Source organism: Rhinoderma darwinii, assembly GCF_050947455.1.
Source record: "Rhinoderma darwinii isolate aRhiDar2 chromosome 2 unlocalized genomic scaffold, aRhiDar2.hap1 SUPER_2_unloc_37, whole genome shotgun sequence".
NCBI lineage: Eukaryota > Metazoa > Chordata > Amphibia > Anura > Rhinodermatidae > Rhinoderma > Rhinoderma darwinii.
Genome location: NW_027461704.1, coordinates 199,823 through 207,531, shown reverse-complemented (window position 1 = coordinate 207,531; position 7,709 = coordinate 199,823).

Here is a 7,709-nt window from a genome sequence, read left to right as displayed (position 1 = left end):
TCATCAGAACTGGAGCATGGAGGAAGGCGCCGGGTATGATGAATCACGTGTTACATCATGTGGATGGCCGGGGTGCGTGTGTGTCGCTTACCTGCGGAAGAGATGGCGCCAGGATGCATTATTGGAAGAGCCGGCGGGGGCAGGGTGATGCGCTGGGAAATGTTCTTTTAGGAAACCTTGTGTCCTGACATTCATGTGGAAGGTTTAGGATTCTCCTGGGTCCATCAAATTCCTGCTACGCCAATCCACCTTTCTGCTGAACTGCTGACAAAGCATCTATTGAAGATGTTCGTGAAGCCAACGCTCCATGGCTCTTCATACTGTAGTCACGGAGGAGGTGGAAGAAATCTGACCTAGGAGAGAATCTCAATCGTCCCCTCGGTTGACAATCTGAGAGTCATGGACTGGGTGTTGATACTTAATTTGTCGTATGGGGCACATCTTAGACCACCTTGTTCACTATACACCCATGATCCCCATGCTTCTCCAGACTCTGGGCGGTTATTTGCAGATGGGAAATGTTATGGTATAAATATATGTATAATGTATCTGGGGCCCCAAGGAGTGAAATGTTATAGAGGAGAACATGTGTTACAATAGAATGGGTATTTTAGAAAGGGTAAGAGAGGAAATAGTTTGCAGCTGCTCTGCTGTCTCTCTTGAAATTGCGAACAGATGGCGGTCAATCACTTGACCAACCCCCCTAAGCATAAAAGGGAATACCTTGTGTTCCACCAATGGGTTTTATTGAATATACAGATGACTCATATGTTATGGAATGTTTTTGTTGTGATGCTATAAAAGCGACCACTACAGTTAAATAAAGTCAGAAGGATTTTTACTTTGAGAAACGTCTCAGTGTATCTGTTGCTTCTCCGAGCTCGCACCCCCCCCCACCTGATTTGAACCTGCATGGAGATCAAGGCGTAACGTGACCTCAAATTGCGATCACAGAAATTGGCGCCCGAACCAGGGACTTGACCAGAAGGACGGCACCCCACCTAGGGGATCTCCCGGGACTTGAATGGCGACCACCCGGACGAAGGAACGTGCAGACCACTGCTGCAGCAAGGTAAGAAGACTTAATTCTTACAAACTCTGCTCTGCACCTTCCTGTCTGGTAGGTCACCTTCCCGGTAGTACTCCTGAGGGATAGAGGGGCCACATGAGGGTATTTTTAGTGTAAAAATCTGGTCAAGTCTATATGTAATCCTACCCTCAGGATAAAGTGCCTGATCTCCATGGCAGTATTTGTATGAATGTTGTAGAAACCCAGTTTTGTGTCACAAATGCATTTTAGAATAAGGAAATTGTTTTTGGAAAAAACTTCCGATAATCCGGCAAATTACCAGAAACATGTGTACATGCTTCAGGTGACTACGGGGATTATGATAGGCTAAATTTTAGCCTGAAAATCGAAAATTTTGTGCAATCTGATAATCTGGCAAAATACCGAAAATGTGTGTACAGCATTGAGGTACTTGCGGGGATTATCATGCACTGATTTTCAGCTCAAAATTCCAGAATTTTGTGCAATCTGATAATCCGGCATGTCAAAAGAACAGCTTGATTTTACGTTTGCCTTGTTATTTGGATTAGGAATATTTGTCATATTACTGTTATGGTGTGGAGGATATCTCCTTGAGTGGTGTCTCAGACGAGGAAAGTTATAAAAGGACTGTGAAAGGGAAAGATCCTCTGGCCAGAGTAGAAGAGTAAGTACGGAAACTAGAACTGTCTAAAATAGATGAGAAAGAAATTCATCTGTCAGTAGCTAAAATCTGTAACAAAATAAGAAGTATCAAGTGGATAAGTAACTGTCGAAAATAGGCAAGAAAGAAATTTGCCTATCAGGAAACTTACCCCTTGAATTACTTAGGGTGTGCCAAAAAAGGCCACCACTTACAGTCACAAGATGAGGAACTTGGTGTTCCTATTAAGAAGTTTCGAGGGCATAAGTAACTGTCTAAAATAGGTGAGAAGAAATTCACCTATCAGGAAAATTACCCCCTACGTAACTTAGGGTCTGCCCATAGGCGACCACTTATAACTATGGGGAACTTGGTGTTCCTATTACGAGATGAGCACCCACAAGGACTGACAGCCAAACAGGTAGTAGCAGAAAGAGAAGGTAAAAAGGCAACACAAGGAACGAATCAGTTAATGAAGGCATGTGGAATGGGAAAAGCGGGAAGATTAGATCGGGAAAAATATAGATGATATAATGAGCAGATCCTTTGTGGGATTATTGTTTAGTTGGTTGTAATTTGGCTCAGTTGGATAGTGTATACAGAGTGTACGTAGGAGATACGTAGTGTGGGACTTTCCCTAACAGCCAATAGAGGTATGGCATATGAATTAGCAAGCACCTGTTAAAATGGTGTAAATTTATTAGGGGATTGTAAATCCAGAACCACACAGAGTCAAATGACAAAGTAGCATCTTTTAGAAAGCAACAAAGAGCCTACAAATGTATGTAATGTTAATACACTGAAGTAAAAGTGCAGGAGGTTGTCAGAGGAAATTCAAAGGGAGGTATAGAAGTAGTAGTTGTTTTAATGTTGCAAATGACCTTATAGTAAATTCCCATACGATATAATTTAGAATCAACTTGTGTGATAAGAGAAGGGGGAGGTGGAGAACAGCTGCTGGTGAGATAAGAAATGTCATCTTGTTCTTGAAATGAATGGACACAACATTAAATGCTGATCCAGCCGACGCCCGGTAATGGCGTCCGTACCTCATGTTGAGTGTGTCCTCATTGTTGGTGGGAAACCCCCTGCGTACTGTGTTTCCAATGGGAGAGGCTGCCCCCCCCTGCCCCTGATGTGGCCACGCCCGGCCCATCCAAATCAGTATGAAATAATCACCTTGTTAATTTTGTCATTTGTAGTGTCTTTTCTATTTACAGAAGTTCCAGTTTTAGTTCACTGATGAAACAACACGTCATCATAATATAGAGATGGTGGCCGTCAGATTGTACTGTTAAACATTAACGTAGATAATTCCTATACAATGGTGTGATAAATGATTGCAGATACGTATGTTGTTTTGCCGGCATTGAAAGTGTTAAGTTGTGAGAAGTTGTGAGAAGTTGTGAGAAGTTGTGAGAAGCTGTGAGTGTGTGACCCCCCTCCCTCCCCCCTAAAGTGTGCTGTGTTTGGGAGGAGGAGGAGGGGGGCTGACTGGGTGCAGTCTGCAGGGCTGATGAGACAAAGGGATCTCAATATGCACTGCTGAGATATATATATATATATCAGTAATGTCTACAAACCGAAATACATTTCTTCTCTTTTGCGCAAGCGCTGTTGGTTATAAAAGTTACGATATTTATGTGTTATGATGTGATCAGATTTCATGTGTTTTGATAATTCAGATGTATTAGACTACAGATACTGTGAGACACGGGGGTTTGAAAATGTATGTGCCCCCTCCGTTATACTGTTTATTGGTTTGCAGTAATTAATGTTATCAGAGATAATATTTTCTGTTTTATTGAATAACTAACTACAATTGTTCTGTTTTTGATTTCACACATGAGTTATGTCATTGTAAAGATCAAATGTTTGTCAGGAAAAAGTCATTTTTGTTTCAGGCTGTTGTACATTACAAGGGGTTAAATTAGTGTTATGTTGAGATGTAGTTTTGAACTCTGCTACATTACTCTCGCAGAGTCCACAAAGGGGGGGAAGGGTGAAGGAACTGATTAGGTACAATTTTGGTTTATGTGTAAGAGACCATCCCCCTCCAGCAAAGTTACACAGGAGGCGATGTGACGTCACTCACACGAGTCTTTATGGATTTAGATGAGGGAGAAGGCAAAACAAAACTTGTATATTACTGCTATTCTAACTCAAGTACAACCTAAGCATTTGTCAACTGCAAGACATTTGAGATTAACCTGTGCTCTTCTTCTTCCTGAGCAGGTTACTTTACACCGCTGTACTACATTGAACCCAGCTACCTTACTGCCTTTGGAGCAAGGGGGAGAAGACGTAGGTAAAGTATGGTCACAATTTTTGCCTGAAACTGATGAACATGATTGTATGGCCCTTATGGCCCAGGAAACAGTGGGCTTTGCACATGTGAAAGATACCCCACTCCAAAACCCAGACTCTTTGTGGATGGTTCAAGGTATTGTGTAGAAGGATCTTTTCTTACAGGATATGCAGTAACCACCGAAGATGTAGTCCTAGAAGCAGCCTCCTTACCAGCGTCCCGCTCAGCACAAGAAGCGGAGCTTAAGGCCCTGGCAGCAGCATGCCAACATGCAGAAGGAAAGACAGCAAATATATACACTGACTCTCGATATGCTTTTGGGATTGCACACGATTATGGCCCCATATGGAGGGCAAGACAATTTTTGACCTCTGCAGGTACACCTGTAAAGAATGCAGACTTTGTAAAATACTTGATGGAGACCCTGATGTTACCTACAGAAGTAGCAGTAGTAAAAATTAAAGCTCACACTAAGGTGAGTTCACCAGAGACAAAAGGGGAAATGCCCTGGCAGACGAAGCAGCAAAGCAAGCAGCACAGAAGCTACCCGTGTTAGCAGCCGTATATCAGATAAAAGATCCAGAGGAAACAAGACCAGCTGTAAGCCCGGAACTACTGCAAAAACTTCAAGGACAAGCAACAGAAGAAGAAAAAGACAAGTGGACGGCCCAAGGAGCAACGCTACGAAAAGATGGCCTCTGGCAGTGCCAGAATAAACTGTGCCTGCCTAAGACAATGTTCCCAATGATGGCCCAAATAACACATGGAGAGACACACCAGTCAAAAACGGCAATGATGGACTTGGTAAACAAGGTGTGGTATGCCCCAGGGTTTAGTGTGATGGCCAGCAGTTTTACACAAGGATGCATGATCTGTGCAACACATAATATTGGAAGAACTGTAAAAGTACCACAGAAGCACACACCCAGACCTATATATCCGTTCCAGAGACTGCAGATAGACTATATTCAACTACCCAAAGTCGGTACCTATGAGTATGTGCTTGTTTGTATTGATCTCTTTTCAGGATGGCCAGAAGCTTTTCCAGTCACCAAAGCTACAGCCGTAGCCACAGCAAAGAAACTGATCAACGAGGTGGTGTGCAGATATGGAGTTCCAGAGGTGATCGAGAGCGACAGAGGAACTCATTTTACGGGTGAAATCATGAACCATGTGTTGTCAGCTCTAGGCATAAGTCAAGCCCTACATACACCATACCATCCACAAAGTAGTGGGAAGGTTGAGAGACTAAATGGGACTCTCAAATTGAAAATCCAAAAAGCAATGGTAGAAACCGGGAAACCATGGACCGAGTGTCTACCATTAGCCTTGTTCTCAGTAAGATACACGCCCACAAAAAGAACAGGTCTCAGCCCATATGAGATCTTATTTGGGTCGGCTCCCAGATTAGGATGTTATTTTCCACAGGTGCTCCAAATGCAGTATGGTAGACTAACAGATTATGTATAAACACTGAACAAACAATTGACCAAGGTGCATGCACAAGTCTTTGCTTCCATTCCAGGTCCTGATTCAGTTGACGTATAAGCTAGAACCAGGAGATTGGGTCGTTGTCAAAAGACACGTGAGGAAGAGCCTTGAGCCAAGATTTGATGGTCCTTTTCAAGTCCTACTCGTTACAAGCACCTCAGTGAAGCTCGAAGGAAAGGCAAGCTGGATTCACGCCAGTCATTGTAAAAAGGTTCTTCAGCCAGAAGAATGAAGATCTTTGCGGTTGTTGCGGCGGTTGTTGCGTGTGCTCTTATACAAAAAGGCAGAACTGCTACTCCTGTACACGTAATCAGTACAGAATCACTGGAACAGTTCAGGACAGGGTGGGCGAATGCCACAGTGGATAGAAAGCAGGGTAACTACACCTGTAAGGCCAATGACAAATGTGACTACAACCGAAGGGACTTGGAGAAAAGGACCACATGGAGGGACTGTGTACCTTCACATAGACAAAACAGCCAACATTAGCATACAAGAAGAGACGGCTGTTGTTTTGTTGTTATGAACCAGATTTACAGTATCGACAGAAATATACAACCAGTAAAAATAGAAATGAAATGATAAATAAGACTTATGAAAGATGCAACAAGGAGAGGCTCAACTCTACGATTGTAATAAAAGAGACTGATGGGATGATATTATGTATGAATAATAGCCAAATAAGAAATAGAAGATATTTTGTATTCTTGATAACAATTTTAAGAGATAGTTTTAAGCCACATATAACAGTACAAAGTCTGGAAAGAATCGCACACACTTGTAAGAGCGCTGTAACCCAACAGCAGAAAGAGAATGTACACTTCAATATTTCCTTCCCTGAATCCCCCAGCTGTCATAGACAAAAAAGAGAATGGTATGACACGCTATTAGGAGGGGTAGGAACGGGGTTAGGAGTATTGAATGGTATACAGTTAGAAACAGTTATGAACAAATGAAACTCAGTGGAGATGACACATCTACTGCATTAAGGAGAGGTGCCTCATGGTTACCTACTACCTTTGAGGTACAGCAGAAAGGGTTAGCTATAGATGAACTGTTTCTAAATGTTTTCAATGAAAGTATGCTAACCGAATATAGAACATTACAGAATGTATCAACTTTTGTAAATTGGACAGTATGTACGCTTAAAACCATGTGTCAACAAGAACAGATGAATAATTTTAAGAATAAATTGTTTAGTAGTCATGTTAGGCAATGGACAGACATTCTGCCCATAGGAGAGAGAAATGATGCGTGGTTATTGTTACAGCCTGAGTATACTGAGTGTACACCTAAATGGTGCGCAGGAAGACTAATAGCATTCAATGTGAAAAATCCTACTCTATTATGCAAATTTATTGTTATGCCAATGGTAATGATTGATCCGGTGACATTATTAGGACAATATTGGATGCCGGAAATGAAAGGAACACACATAGATTCTCAAAATAAGACAAGGAATATAGATTTGTGCCAGTTAACAGAGCAAGGATATGTATGTAATCAGCAGTCAGGGATATATGAACCCTGTCTAATGCAGCACCAGGATAATGTATGCGCACTCACTATAATCCCACAAGCTAACCTACAGGTTTATATTGAAGTAGGTCCACAGCATGTATGTTTAATAACTAACGACAAGCAGACCCTTAGCCAGTTTAATCTCATAGGACCATTTTCAGGATGTCTATACAATGTGACGCATTTGACTTGGGGGAACCAAACTATAGTGTTCCTGCCTACTTTAGAAGAAATAATGTCCACTGTATGGGTACCTGAACCTTTGCCCTATGGAAATTTTAGTTTGCCACTGGAAGAGTTAAAACAAGTGTTACAAAAGTCTAAAGACGTAAAGAAATTGATAGCAGCCCATAATGTAACTCTAAGTAAAGTGAAAGTATTGGCTACAATAGCAGCTAAGGAAGTAATAAATTTATCGTCAGCAATAAAAGATGCCAGTGCCCATCACTGGTATGACATATTTACAGGATTTTCCCCCACTGCCACTAAGATACTGCATGTGTTATTCCAACCCTTGATATGTTTCATAATATTGTTTATATTGCTTACATGTTTCAATTGTTATACATTTTGCAAAATAAGGGAAGCATTCAAACAGAGGCCTATACATTATGATGAAAGAGTGTTGTGAGATTACCCCACCTACATACCTGTGTGAATCAAGTGAAGAAATGGATCGAAGCCTTGCTATCAGGAGA